The sequence below is a fragment of the Xyrauchen texanus genome, chromosome 23 (assembly GCF_025860055.1).
Source record: "Xyrauchen texanus isolate HMW12.3.18 chromosome 23, RBS_HiC_50CHRs, whole genome shotgun sequence".
NCBI lineage: Eukaryota > Metazoa > Chordata > Actinopteri > Cypriniformes > Catostomidae > Xyrauchen > Xyrauchen texanus.
Window position 1 is genome coordinate 30,780,213 of NC_068298.1, and position 16,380 is coordinate 30,796,592.

The 16,380-nt window shown below is 36.2% G+C and overlaps 1 protein-coding gene across 2 annotated transcripts in view; it reads right to left on the reverse strand.

Moving 5' to 3' along the window:
- The window catches only part of LOC127617061 (follistatin-related protein 5-like), a 244,191-nt gene extending 230,683 nt beyond the window's left edge, over positions 1-13,508 (reverse strand). For both annotated transcript variants that reach the window (XM_052088936.1, XM_052088935.1), the window contains exon 1: positions 13,236-13,508. The gene's annotated coding sequence lies outside the window, so the exon portion shown is untranslated. The remainder of the gene's footprint in view (positions 1-13,235) is intronic.
- Between the last annotated feature and the right edge of the window lie 2,872 nt (positions 13,509-16,380).

The window sequence follows — 16,380 nt, forward strand, 5'->3', positions numbered from 1 at the left end:
GTTTCCTTTGTGCAAATGTTGAAATGGTCTTTGGAACATCAAGATGAACTGACCAGCTGGTGTGAATTTGAACAACTAATAAAAATAAAAATCTTGCAAAAGAGGGGTTTCAGAGCAATTTTTCTTATTAATCAGACTTATGATTAATTTATCATGGAATTTGCCTGGCCATAGTGCCTGGTAAGTTTTTTTGAGCTAATTTCAGTGCCAGATTTTCCTGATCACTTGTCAGATGCAACTGTTTATGCCATGTGTAGAGAATGGCTTGAGAGACAGATTTGTTAGTGGACAATTTCCAGAATTTGATTGTCACTGTGAAACTCTTGCCTTTATTTTGCAGTCTGTCAAACTGTTGGGCTGTGGGCAGTGACAGATGTTGGCCATTTGTGTTGATGTGACGTGTGCTGGCATTGTGTAAACTGTCAGTGGAATCTTGAATTATATTTCACCATTTGAAGAGACGTCATTGTGTCTGAAAATGTGCCAGAATTTTCCTGCAATATTGGTATACCTCATGTATGTCCTAAAGGTCACACAAATGATACTTTTGCAGCTTTGTTTCAATATAATTTAATCACTGTCAGGAGTTTAAATGTCACATCACAAAATGAAACAAGGTGCAATACCCTGAACCAGTATTTACAGTAGTATATGGGCATTCACATAAGAGAATAAGCTTTTGTTGTTGTTGTTGTTGTTTTGATTGAAATATGCTGCCAAATATGACAATAGGATCAGACCAAAATCTTGATTATTATTCACTGAAAATCTTCCCTTATGCTGCAGTCCTCAAATCTCATTCTGCATATTTAAAATGGCACAACACGTTCAGTTATGACACGTGCGAGAACCAATGCCATTTGCTGTCATTAATGATGTGCCATTTTGTAATCTGAATGTGAGCGCCAATGAGATGTAAGAGCTTTTTTGAAGGGGAAGATTATCTGTGATTATTACACGGCTCTCTGGAACACTTGATTATGATTGGTCAATTGTGGCATTGACAGGTCTGATATTTCTGAACATTGACGGACATCTAGGGATAATGAGATATTTCACTGGTCATTCAGGCATTGCAATCTTTTCTAATGTGAGTAGTCGTGTAATAAGTGAGATCATTTGCAGTCAAGATATTAATTTTCGCAAAGTTACACCTTACAAAACTCTGACACAAACCAGAGGTGGAATTCAGTGTTTCTGGAGACTCTACAGTCTCTTTCTTCTCACATCATGATGCAATTTCAACAAAAAATTATATTAATGTTGATTTAATTGTTTATTTTGTACTGTAAGTAATCATGTACAAAGTGGAATAATGTACAGTCAGCCAGTCAATATATACAAATATACCCTTTCAGGGTGATACAAGACAAGTCCTGACAAATCTGTCTGGGTTTATTTTGTGATAACAACTTTCTGAATGTACATCATCTCTTACTTAACAACTGTGCCAAGCAGGGCGGGGACGAGCGGAGTCTGGGCAGAGCGAGGCTGGGAAGATAAGTGTTGCATAAGGTCCACCTTTGACATGCACCCAGTCTCGCATTCCAGCGAGGGGCAGCGGAAGTATTTAAGGAGAAGAAACAGCGGCAGACAGGAGAGAGAGATGCAAGAAGCTGTCTGTGTGCGTCTGCTTGTCAGTGTGTTGTTGCTGAAAGGCAAACCTTTTGTGTACTGCTGAAAAGCAGCCTTATTGTGTGTGGCTGAAAAGTGCTACAATAAATGTCTATGTTTTGTCAAGCCGGCCCCAGCTTCCTCCTTTCCATGAATTGTTAAATGATTTTCCGTCTGATCTTCACACATATATCGTATTGCTTTAAAAGATTTATAGTATATAGAGAAACAGTTATGACAGTTCATGGAAATCCATGAAGAAGCTGGCATGTTATCAATCTCTATATTTTGTTATTAAGCCCTTGTGGCTATTGCACTGTTTTGCACATCTTGATAAGAGGCTTTACATTATTAAAGACAGACCCAGAGAAAGTAGGCTGAAGTGCAAGGCATGCTCTCAGTCATGAGTCAAAAATAACAAGGGTTCTTCAACTTAAGGCCTCCAAGTGAGTAACTAAGAGGTGGAAGCTCGTAAGACTCTAATATCATTGCGTTTATGAACGTGTACCTACAGTGCTCCTACTATTTTCTTTTTAATCAAGCTGCAAAGCAGAGATACAACTACTTTGAGGTGGCACCACAACTAGAAAATGTAATGTGCATGACGCGAAACATGAAGCAGCAGAACATGTCTCTCTATCTCTGTGACTTTAAAAAAACACCTCTGTGGTGGTGAGACAAAGTGGTTAAAGATTTTGGGTCTCATATATAGCTGACATATTCCCTTTGAAGTCTTTGATATTCCATTTTTATGTTCTGTTCTCATTCAACAGACTGCACACTTACAATATATATTTCACTAATTGTATCTGATGTATATGATCACAGGTGTAGCAAACACCCGACAGTCGCACCTAGAGGTCATCATGTTATCAGAAAATCTCAAGATCACATGACTTGTTTCTAGCCGGGTGGGACTGACCACGTGCTCTAGTTCTTTAACCAGATTAGCCTGAGGAGGGTAAGCTTTATCCAGGGATCATGAATATCCTTGACTCATTAAAACCAAAGCATTTTTTCAAATACCAGTCAGATAAAAATCAAGTTGACAGGCACTGCAATCACACAGGCCTTGTATAAATGCTGTTCTGAACATGTGGTTGTTATCTTTTCTAGTCAGATATTTCTCCCTATGCAGTGTTATCCTAAAAGTGGAATTGCTGTGGGACTTTGTATTACATGTCTCTTTGTAACTACTTTGTGTAATTTGTAGTTTCATAGATAAAGAAATGTCAAAAGTTGAGAATGTTTAACTGTTTATGCTTGCATCCATCTTTATCTATGGTGGGTTAAATATACTGTACATGTACAATATTTTGCATTTGAAAATATGAATTAAGAATACTTCACCAATTTACCATTTACCCAAGTTTTAAAGCAAATATTGAAGTATTTTGTTCATGTGTATGTGCACAACAAGAGCATAACATTACATGATAATACAAAAAAAGGTGCCAACATTTTCAAGTCTGGACTTGCACTATAATATTAAATACCTTTCCTGTTTCCTATCTCGTTCTGCTCAAAAAAGTCTAACACCGAGCGGAGGCACTGAATGCTTAAATCCCTTCATTTTGCATGGAAATTGAGCTCAGGGCTAAATCACTCTTTAGAGGTAATCTTTCTCAAAACCCAGCAAAGAAGTACATATCCAAGAGGATGAACAAGCTTCAAATAAAATTTGGAATTGATGCAATTCAACCATCAACCTCAGTCGAATGACTTGACTGTGTCATCACAACTGTGCTGAATTGTTGAAGGGAGAGAGCACATGGCTCACATCTCATTTTAATTTAAAAAATGGTGTCCCTTTCGGAGTTAGCATTCGGCTGGACTTAAAGCAGATTAATGTGCAACCACACCCATGGGCATTTTGGGATAACTCTTTGGATACTCCAGAGGTGTTCTCCTACTACCTTGAGTGACTTATTCACCAGTCTCCCCAACCCACTAAAATGGGTTTGCCGAAAATGCAAAGTAATATTCTAATCATCCTAGAATGGAAGGTAGTCCCCTGGGCAACAGCATAAGGATTTCTCTTAATGGTTCTGTAGTTGTTTTTGCCAGCATGTGTGGTCGGGCTCTTTAAAATCTAATAAGATGCAGGGCCAAACAACAGGACCAAACAGTCATAAAGTAAATGTGCCTGAGGGAGCACTCTAGCTTGAATTCACACCTCGAATGCTATTTCATTTAACTGAGGAATAAAGGAATAAATTTGGCTACCCAAAATTGAAAATTATTTCATTATTTACTCACCCTAATGTCACTTTAAACCTGTATGACTTACTTTCTTCAGAAGAACACAAAAGGAAACAATAAATTGAAGAAATGTATATAGAGAGAGCCATGCAATCAACTGTGTAATGAGCAGACTGAAATTTAAATCACAAAAATTAAATCATAAAATTGATTCACTCTCAAATATAATCATTGATGAGCTGAGTGGTGCCAATAAAATATTTTTGTATTTTTTGGAGGTTGACAGTTCAGAGTCACTATTCACTTTCATAATATGGCTAAATAAATTAGTATATAAAGTAATAAGGGTTTGGAGTAACATTAGGATGAGTAAATAATGTCAGGATTTTCACTTGTAGGTATGCCTATAGCCTACACTGAAACAAATTATCTTAGCCCATAGAGGGCAAAGCTTTATGAGAAATGGGAGATCTCAACAAAATATAGCATTCACATTCCATGCTTGCCTTTTGATTTAGCAGATGTAATTACAGTAATTGTGCAATTTGTTGGAGTAATTAAAAAAATGTGATTCTCAAAGAAGCCTCCTGAGCTTTTTGTTTAATTTGTCGTGCCATGTTGTGCTGCTTAGGTTTTTTCCATTGGTAATCTGGAATACAAATGTAGCAAGCACACGCAAGCATATCAGCCAGCAGAGGTGAGATTAGAGTGGATAGACAGGCCCCGGCATCTGTTTGGTTATGCAACAGATACAATGGTTTCTAGAGCTGTATCTGTGGCTCAGGACAGATGCTATTATGAGAAGCTGGCACCTGTATACATTAAAATGCGACACTGTGGTAGCCTGGGTGGTCATGCGGAGGCTCTGTTTCTCCCAAACACATACACAGCGAGAAACATAGCCACACACACACACATAATATGCATAAGAAATCCAAGAGAGCAGAACCCTCATTACCCAGAGCTCTAATCAGGCAATGCCACTTCATAAAGGCTGGTCTTTTGTCTGTGTGCAGACATGGTCCAGAACTCACACATTCAGTAATGTGGGCACAAACACACACTGATAACACACCCAGTGCATCAGCAGGATCAGACAGCCAGGTCACCAATTTGGATTGTCTATCCTGTGGACACCATTGGACAATCTGAAAAATACCCTGACAATTTCCCTATGAGACTTCAGCTCACATTTCCAAGCTTGGCTTTGTTCTTTAATCTATTCAACATGAAAAAGGTTGTTATAAGGGTAAATTAATTTCTCCCAATGCTAAAATCCTGCTTGCAGTAAATACGCAGTGTCAAATAAAAATCTGGTCTATCAAGCAGAAATCAATACACAAATACAGAATTGCAATCTTCAATGGATATGAAGGGAATGTTTCCCTAAGTGAGAATATAAAGAGCTTGTAGTCCAAACAAAAGTAGATCTGACAATGGAAATTAACAAAAGAATTTCAGCAGATCATGAAAACATTTCTTGATTAAAAAGTCTGCAAATGATTTGTCGAAGTTTAATGTCAACATGAAATCAAAATGTATCCTATTTACTAAATGCATTCATCAGCACATGGGTTAAAAAATTAGGCTGTCCGAGATGATAAAAATAAGAAATACATAAAAAATTTGCTCTTAGAAATGTAATATTTGTGTCTATGCTGTTTTTTTTCAGAGAGAGAGAGAGAGAGAGAGAGAGAGAGAGAGAGAGAGACCCAGGCACCTTTGTACAAATATGATAATGTTTTTCCAAAAATTTTATTGACAAAAATGTGCATTTATATATTTTCAAGAGGTGCATGCTCGACTCAACTGCACACCCAAGCACAGAAACAGAACGTGTGAAACAGTGCGCCCTTATTCATTACGTGCAATGCTTGTCCCGGGCATAATAAACACGTGAGCGGACAGGGCCACCATCAGGATTTATGGACAGGGGAACAACATTTTCCAAATTGGGCACCCCAATTTGGGTTTGGGAGTGTGACAGACTTGGACTGTGCGGAGTACTTGTACATTAATGATTTTCGTTTTATTTATAAAAAAAAAAAAAAAAATAATAAAAAAATAGCCAACCCTACTTTCCATGGCACTGCCCTCATCCACACCCACTCCAGCACCATCCACCACCACCCACCCATCCTTTAGTTACTCACTCACTCACTGTTTAGGGATGCCAGTCTCGTCCTCAATGGACTTGCATGTTGGGGATGCTCGTCTCTCCATCAGTTTCTGACAGAGAGTGATATCATAGGAAGTGTCTGATTATTTTCTTGCTAACTTCAGGCCTAAAAATTAGCTAATTGCAAGCTTAAGTAATTCCAACAGGTTGCGATATAATTGCCTTATAAGTATGGATGGGTATCGTTAGGATGTTATCAATACTATTACTCTGATCGACACTCCTTATCGGGTTGTTTTAAATAATTTAAATAATTATAAATTATTAAATAATTGATACAAATTTACAATTTTTAAAAAGAATGTTGTTTCTAGAGTAGCAACAGTAATGTTTACAACAGCAAAGTCACTACGGTATATAAACTCAATATCTCACTGGAAACAAATCTAAAATGTCAATAAAATAATTGTATCCAATGGCTGTGAAGAAAGCAGGTAAGGCTGTCATCAAGGGGTTGTGTTTGATGTCAATCAAACTGAGCACATCAAGTGCAGGTGGACCTGTCACCGTCTTTGCTGCCTACATAGCGCCGGGGAAAATTGCGATGTTTATTTTTTCATTTAGATAGACGTCATATAAAAAATGTTGACTTCTCAGCATTGGTAACGTATCCCACATTAACATAGCTACTCTTTGTCCCACATTTGGTTGGTTGGAATCTGGTCACCCCTAGTGTGTGTGTGTGTGTGTGTGTGTGTGTGTGTGTGCAGCTCCGAAACAGAATAGAGAGGCTGCAGTAGCGTGATTAAAAATACACCAAATTGTTAAAAAGAACCGTAATGTAGGAGCTTATAATACTACGGTGTTTAATAATTTAGCACCGGGGCCCGTTTAATATCGGGTTTTGGTACCCCTCCCTTCTTATAAGGGCATATCTTATCTAGTTAAGTGAACGTGCTAACAAAGGTTAAGCTAGCTAGCTGCATTTATATTTGCTAGTCTACGCCAGCTCCTCGTTTTTGCCACGTTCAGCTACACCTGTCATACCTAGTGCTTCATGCTGGGTGAGAAACAGAGCTTCATGCTCTGTTTGCTCGCATTTCTTTTTTGTGCCCGATTTTAGCCTTTGGTGAGGGATTTTGACTAGTCTAGTCATCTAGTCAGTCCTCACTTTGCACAATGCACATTGTGTGTGTTCCGCACATCTGATTGGCCAGGTGTTTCGAGTGAATCATTTTCACAATAACAGCGGGGGGATGGGGATCAGAATCAGATGACAAGTTAAAATGTGTTTTAAAGATAAAAATGTATGTATTTATCATGTAAATACATCTGCATTCTATTTTATGTGATATAAGTCAGTAAGTAAACTGTTGTACTTGATCCTATTAAGGGTCAAATGTAAACCTTTGCATGGGCCCCCCTGGGGGTGTACACTTAAGTTTCTCTTGCCAATAAAGTTTGATATGAATTGAATCTGCCCATTTTATACAACAATTAAAAACGTTCACTGGAAATCAGCAGATTAATACCTAAAAATGTGTCTAATTATCCGTGACTACTTTTATTTTACTTTTGGGCAAAGGTTGAGTGTGTGTAAGGCTTGGAGAAGCTGGCCATGGGTATGAAGTGTGTATTAATTAATACTAAATTGATGAAAAATACTGATATTGATAGAGAATTCCGATTGACACTTCGGGATGGCGCTTTAACTAACTGCTGGTGCATTGGTTTCCCCATTTTGTAATCGATTCACAGCCCTAATATATGCAGTATACAGTATGTATGATTTAATGCCTTAAAAGTGTGAAGTGGAATAACCATCAAGTAAAGGGTATTAAAATAATTCCCTTGAAACTTGAATACACGAGTGTACACAATATAATTACTAAATTCAAAACACTGTAGAAATAAGGTAAAACTTTTTATTTATTTATTTTTACAAATATTCATTGTTGTCACGAATATCCAATTTTTTTCTTAGGTTACTTAATTTGCCCAGAACAAAACTTCCATATATATTTGTCAAAACTCTGATATTAAATCTGAAAAACACAGTCTAAAGGGCTCTTCTTATTTTAAAGAAAGAAATAATACAAATCTAATTATGCAAACCTTTACTTTATTTAGGAATCCTAGCTTTAAATAAGACTTTATTAATTTATTCATTAATTAATTTATTTATTATTATTAGTATGTTGATTTTACCTTCTCTGGACAGCTAAAAAAAAATGTTTACTTAAGCCTAATACAAATATCAAAATGGCTTTGAACTCATGAATATGAATTGAACTCATGTTCATCATTCAAGTAATTGTTTTGTGTGAATTTAATGTTTAATAACTTATTAGATTCTGACAGAATAAATAAAAAAACAAAAATGTGTGTCATGTCATTATCCAGCATGTTATTCCAAGAAAAGTTTCATGTTTGTTTTTGTAATCTTCTATCAAAATGCAATCCCTTGCTCTTCTCTAAAATCTCTTGCCTTTTCAACTGACATCAACTGACAAAAAACAAAAACGAAATCTCTTGTACTTTTTCAACCCTTCCCCTCCAACCACCTCCATTCTGTTATGCAGAACATACTTTTCATGATCTAATTAATTATTTATGGATAAAATCATGTTTTGCCCTACATTTTTTTATTGTTGATAAAAGTAAAATGGGTTGTGAACCGTATTTCACATTGGCTTTAACTGATGCTCATTATAAAGTAAAAGCAACCACAATCTCCCTGATGTTAAATAATCCATCAGATGTTACACTTAGTTAAACTTTTTTGAAGTTCCTATTAAAATTCAAACTCTAATTGAAGTAAGATACATCACAACAATGCTCCAAATGTCTACCCAGGTAGTTGGATACTGACAGCAAGCCAGAGAAACCTTTTGTGAGCTGAGTCTATGAGATAGCTCTATGTCCGCTGAACTGTGTTATTTGCTAGTCATGGGGGATTGCACTGACCTGTCCAATCTGTGGGCTGTATCAGGATTCATTAGTGCAACAGTAGGACTCACTCAAGTCTGTGATGAACATAATATATACTGTAGAAAATCCTCAGAGACTAGGAATAAAGTTCTTAAGGAGCATATGCTTATTTGAATGTGCATCTCAGGGTGATTTTGTTCACTGTGAGGCTGCACAGGCGAGACAGTCATTTGAGGAGATTAAACATTGAATGCAATTAGGGTGTTTGTATTGCCCCTCTTATTTTAGTGTATTTTTAGTGTTCAGTGCCTTACAGCAAAGTAAACAACTGCAAATCTCCAAGTGCTATTGTGTATACAAAACAATAATGACGATGAAGATGCAACGGCTGTTACTGACAATGTTGCCGATGATGAAGAGGACATTGATTATTAATAGGACAAAGATGGGTTTGATTTCTAATCAACAGAAATGATTAATCCTTAACATGTTGATCAATTCTACTGGCAACCCTGTTAAGTAGTTTCCTGTTACCATGACAGATCAGATCCTCTTCCACCATGTATGCTAAACCAGTCTCTTGCATAACAGTGCCTACATTTATTTCCACAGTGAGCAGCGCTGCTCACATCAATGCACACCAAACCATTACACCAGCTCTTCCACCTGCTGCTGAAATATTTACGATTACTGGGTGAAAGTCTAAAAATGGAGCGAAAGGGTGAGGTTGTACTGCACAGTGAGGAAGTGTGATGCTGTCTCTTTTAGAACATTAGATTGATTTTGTATATTTTTTTTTTATTATTATTTGTATTTGTGCTAAGGATGTTGTTACATTTTCCCATCTGCTCAAATAGTTTTCTATCTCTTAGTCTCTGACTAAGTGTTTTGCAGCTTTTTGAGGGCCATGTTCTCTGGGGGCATCTTTAATGGCCTTTTCTCTGCGTTTTCAGATCCAAGGCTTCATTGTTTCGTCTGTATGTGTATTGTGTGTGATTGGCCGTCTTTGTGTGGGGATGAAATTGTTTGTTGTTTCTCTCAATTTCTGCTATGTGTGAGTTCCCCGTTGAGCCTTTGCCTTCAATGCATCCTTTGTCACTAGGCATTATAGATAAAGTGCCAGGATTACACTTATTTACATTTGATATAGAATTCGGTGTGCATCAGGGCAAATCGATACAGTAGCTGACCCTCACTGAGTTCTCATACATTAACTATGAGCCTCATCAGTCATACACTGGGCAGAGGGTAATGTGCTTTTCCACCCATCTTTCGGTTCAGTGTGCATTTACTCTTTTGTGTGTGTGTATATATATATATATATATATATATATATATATATATATATATATATATATATATATATATATATATATATATATATATTATATTATTATTATTTATTTATTTTAATTTTTTACTTTTACTGGTTTGAGTCATGTTTAGCATTTAAACCTTTCTCTTCTATTTGAATAAACTGGAGCCACACATTACACAAGCGCTTGATAATAACTAAGCTTACAAGAGCAAGTTCTATGTCAGTGTTTAAAAGCAAAGTTTAAAGGAAAAATATTATCATTCTTCACAAAGCCAAACTAACAGGTATCCTACAAATTTAGATTCCCATACAATATTTAAACTTGAAAAAGCTTTCTAACCTGCCACAGAATAGCTTGATAATGTTGCACATACACAAACTGTGAAAACTAGGATTCATTCTCAATAAAATAACAAACACAGCACCAACTTTGAAGCACTATCTCTTGAGGCAATTGTTTTGTTGTCCAATATTGATGCGATAAATTTGCTGAAAATAATAATAATATCAAAAACAAAAGGATAAAGAAAACGGTGCGATGAAGAGAAGTGATAGAACTATTGATGGTTACAAGGGCATAGCAGCCACGGGGGACGAGGGAGACACGTCCCCTGCACACTTTCAAAAGGTGTTTTTTGTCCCCTGCTCTTTTCCAAGCTAAACCCATACAAGTCCATATGATGAATTTTTAAACAGTATTCTTTGCGTTTTGATACTTTGTGCAGATTGAGTGACCATCCAGCCAATCACAGGTGAGTTTCATGAGCTGAAACAACCCTTACTAATAGGCCATCAGTCAGACAGTCTGATCAACACGACTCCATTCGTTTCTACAAAGATGATTTCATCAAAGTTCATTTATTCATGTTTTTTAATTGCATTGATGTTGATCAAATTTAATAATCTACAGATGAGGGACAAACAAATGAGAGTTATTTATCAGCATATTGTTCTTGATTGGCAGGATTAAGTGAAATATAAAGAAAGGACAATCCTTCTTTTAAGCACACGTTGTAAGTGGACTTTATATCAGCGCATGAGTCTTCATTAAGTTATGATTTTTACATTATGTTTGTGAGGAAATAGTTTGATCGGTTGTTTTTTCCAATTTAAGCAGAATACTAGATCTGTGTAAAATATATAAAACTATTTGTAATATCAGCTCCTGTTTTTACCTCTATATTGGTGTGCAGTCAACAAACTGTGGGAAAAAGATAGATCTGCAGTGTTCTTCACATTTTACTGAAGTGAATAGATAAGTAGACACACTTTTATATACATGAAAATGTACTCTTATTATAAGACTATTATTGTTGTCTTTTGATAAAAGTCATGCTCAGCAGCTTAAAAACTGTAGGGAAATTATAGATTTGCTTTGTTCTTATAATGGTTAAAACCTCTACTACAGTCTCTTTGTAGGTCTGTAGACATACACATTTTTAAGGATTACAATTTTTGATAATTGATTCAGTGACTAACTAATTTCACATCAGACACTCATTTGTCGCCACCTTATGGCATTACCAGAAATGGTCACTGAATCAATGGATCTGAACGAATTTTGGTGAAAGTTGTCAAAACACTCGAGCCACTTGAATACATTTAAAACCCAAAATGCTCAAGCACAGAGTAAAAAATACAATTGTGCACATGCACAATTTTCATTATTGTAATTGATTGAATAATTTATTCATGACCAGTTTGTGCTCAGTTTTTTATTTTCATGTATGAAACAGAAGCAAGTGCTCCACAAGATGCTCTAATTGCAGCAAATTTTGCTAAATTTTACAATTATTTTTGCAATACTTGAATCTTTAAAATACTACAAATGTTAAAAGTAAATAATATGTATATATTAATATAATACTTATATCATACTTATTTTATATATTAATATATACTGTAACATATTAATACTGCACTGTAAGTGTTGGGTCAATGCAACGCACGCGCGCGCGCACAAACACACGCACACGCACACGCACACACACACACACACACACACACACACACACTCACACACACTTTTAAAATGACTGCTACGTCCCTAATTGGTTGAAGGTCACAAAAATATCAAGTTTCGCTTTGGAAATCATCACTTTCGAAAATACAATCCATAAAACGCCAGTCCTCGTGAACATGGCTGGAAATAAATCATACCATGATGCGCGCGAGACGTTCACAGCGTAACGGCCGTTAACACAGGACGCACCCTTTTAATTGTTGCTTAATATCCAGCTACACTTTGGCCATTGCGTTGGGTCTTGCTGTTTTCAGCGTTTATATGCGCCCTAGCTGCGTCCTATCGATTTTGTTCCGCTCCGTCTAGCTGTTTTTGAACGCAAGAACGCGTCCCGTGTGAGCGGACCCCTTACAATGTTCCTTATAATTGCACTACAGACACCAATTTGTCAACTGTCTCCAGCCAACCACGTCAATTACCAGCGATCACTCCCGCCATTCACACGCACCAGATTTAGGAAAACAAGTGGATAATCCCCGCGCGCGCACGATATAACTCAATGATTAGCGTGCAAAAAAAATAACTAAAAAAAAAAAATAAAAAAAAACTTGCTAAATACGCTACGGCTAAATTAAGCAGCTTTGCCCAAAGTGCCTTACGTTCGCATTACGTTTACTTTGTTCATTCGGAATATGGCTGCACCTTTAACGTGACATCTGTTCGACCGAGGAGTGAACTTGTCCCCGAAAACGCAGGGTGTAAAAAGCTCGCCTAACTTCATCACCCTCGATCAAACATAGCTACTGGTCGTTTGTCAGTTGCCACCGTGCGCCCGTTATGCTGAATGTCACTGCACAAATTGCTAAATTATTCATTTGGAGAATAAAAGTGCACACTCGAAATGCACTGCTGTGGCACTGTGCATCTCTTTCTGACGAAATGCATATCAATACAAAGTCCACAAGAATTATATGGTACATGCGCTTAAAATAACACTTAAATTGATCCGTGCTGCACCATGGACCTGAGGCTTGATATTAAATCACAACAAGCTATGTAGATCATAGGTACACGATAAAAACAATTACCTGCGTGTCCAATTACAAGTGATCCAGAAAGGTATTCCCCGAGTGAGGTTTTAAAATACGAGCTTTACTTTTAGAGAAACAATGTTTACTGATAATACAAAGTAAATCCAATCCCGTTTTTGGTAAACCAACGTCCTCGGAGTGGCAATCCTTTGACGAAGTTAGCAGCCCAGTTTGTGCATTCCTTTCTGAATATGTCAGCTGTCTGTTGACGTGGTATCCTCGTTTCAGCACCTCCACTGGAGTGGACAGCTCCGCACAAAGCAGTTTCACCTCGCGCTACGGGTCTCGAGTGCGAGCCTTCCACCCACTGGCTGCAACCCCGGTCGGATTTACATACAATAATACAATCAGCCAATCAGAAACCCCACTGGAGGAACCGACGAGTGGATACGGCCAGCCGTTTTGTCGGTGATCATCGTTTAAATGAATTGTCCTTTACAAAGATGAACATAGTTTGCGTGCAGTGTTCTGTCTTCTCCCTCGCGATGCAGTGTTTAAGCAGGCACTTGTATATATTTATGCATTTATACTGTGCTAATAAGCAAAAAGTACAAATAAATAGGTTACCTGACCATTTTTTTTTTCTTTCAGTTGCTAATGGGTTCCAAAAGTCTGAGACCAACTTTCCTAAACACCTGTTTGTCACTTTGTACTGGTAATTATTTTTCCTGATCCATGAGATCATTGCGTGTAATGTATATAGGTTGATTTTGAGGCAATTTTGTTATTTTTTATATATATATATATATATATATGTTGCTAAGTTAGCTAATGAAAATCCCTGAAATAAATAGGAATCATGAGACAAAATACTTATTTAACATTTTCAGTTTTGCTTAAGGTCATTAAATCAAACTTAAAAAAGGGCCTTTAGCCCTCATGTAGTAAGGGCTAAAGGCCTTTATTAAACACATTGTTTTTGGGGTGAATAATTTGATATGAAAAATGTTCAAAGTGGGCTCACATTGACTCATCCAATCATAATAGAGATTAGTTTGTTTATAGAGTACTTGAGATGTAATAAAATGCCAAATGTGTTTGAAATTAACAGGAAATGTAGTTATTTTGAGTAAGCATCATCTTAATTTGTTTCACAAAAAAGCATCTTGCTGTCTCAAAATTATTTTCATTAATTGACAAATTTCGCACTATAACTATTTACATAACTATTTACTATAACAACTGATACATGGTATCACTTTAAACCCCCAGGGGCCTTTTACTCCCTCACACAATTTTTTATTTCTTTTCACATTAATTATATTGCTCCAACAATTTTCAATAATAAAAATAATTATAATAATAATAACATATTATTAATATATATATATATATATATACTGTTATTAAACAGTACTGTGCAAAAGTTTTAGGCACTTGTGAAAAATGTTGCATAGTGAGGATGTCTTCAAAAATAATAACATAAATAGTTTTCATTTATTGATTTAATGTCATACAAAGTCCAGTAAATATAAAAAATCTAAATCAATATTCAGTGTGACCACCTTTGCCTTTAAAACAGCACCAATTTCTTAGGTACACCTGGACACAGTTTTCTTGGTTGTTGGCAGATTGGATGTTCCAAACTTCTTGGAGAATTTGCCACAGTTCTTCTGTCTCTTTATGTAATGCCAAACTGACTCAATATTCAGTGGGGGGGGGGCTTTGTGAGGACCATGACATCTGTTGCAGGTAATGTTTAGGAGTGTAACATTTATATTACCTATTGACACTCTAAAGCTGAAGATATAAATAACCATTAAGTCAATTAATAACTTAAGTCAAATGTTTTTGTGAAACATCTTATGTTAAGACTTTTGCACAATACTGCATAAAAATATACAAAAAACATTTATTTATTTATTTTACGTTGATACATTTTGTGACCAGAAAAAAAAAGCAAAATTTCCTTAAGGGGTGCGTTTAGCCCCATTGTACCTTACAATTTGAATGCCCCTTTTGCTTGACTAAATGCACTCAAGTTGGCATGGAGTTCACAAATTTGTGCAAAACCCAATGATCCATGTTATTCGAAAATGTTCCAAAGAGCACCTTTTGTGGAAGCATGGAAATCTAAACTTTTGTTCAAAGCAATTGGCATGTTCAATGTCACAAAACTGCTTACATTAGATTACTAACCTATAAATAATGCAGATATAACTTAATCTCATTTTGTGTCATAACTTTTTTTATTAGTAGTAGTATTAGTAGTATTACAAAAACTAAAAGCTACTGTTTTTCTATGTTTAAATAAAAAGATATGTATTGTTGGTGTTTTCACTGCCATAGACCATTTTAATAAACATTTGATGGTTTAAGGAAGTGATGCCTTTGTCTGTTTTTGAACATTCCCTGCTAGTTGTGAAACGTATTCAAAACAACAGCAGGATGCTATTAATTAATAGTGACTTTAACATGATGAATGTTAGTAATATTAACTTTATGTCATAAAATTTCATTGTTGAAATTTGGACCACGTTGTTTAGTAGTTGGTTGCTCCCTGGATGACTGGAACTAACTGAAATTAAAGTGTTTAGATTTCAGAAAAAGCTATCAGAAATGTAGGCATTAAACGCTGCAGTGAAGCTAGACAACAGGATACATGCTTTAACAACTGTAGGTTTTGTAGCAGCACACATCTAATCTCTGGTTGGCAAACTACATTTTTGCCAACTAATTGTAAGTTTGATAAAAGACCTCTAAAAGTGACTATAGATCGCTCCCAAAATGAATGAAGCTGCGCAAGTAATTTACTATTCCATTTAGTCATTAAGTAGACATTTTTATCCAAAACAACTTACAAATTAGGAGCACAAACAAAAAATAAATCCTTACCATTTCCGCAGGTCACGCAGACAGCTTTATTGAATGGCTTCATTGATAATACTTGGAGCAATCCATTATATTTGCTCTCTCCTCTGAGGAAATAATTGTGAGCATCTAAACTACGACACAATTTCATCGCCTTTCTCACGTTGATATGCTCAGTATCAACAACACAAGTAAAAAAGTAACTTCAGGTAAACGTTTGATAGGAAATCTTTCAGGATCAGTAGCATTCTAATTCCTTGGTTATTGTTTACATCCTTGAAATGGTCTATACATGTTCCTATAGCTTTCTTATTCTTTCTTCAACAATGAT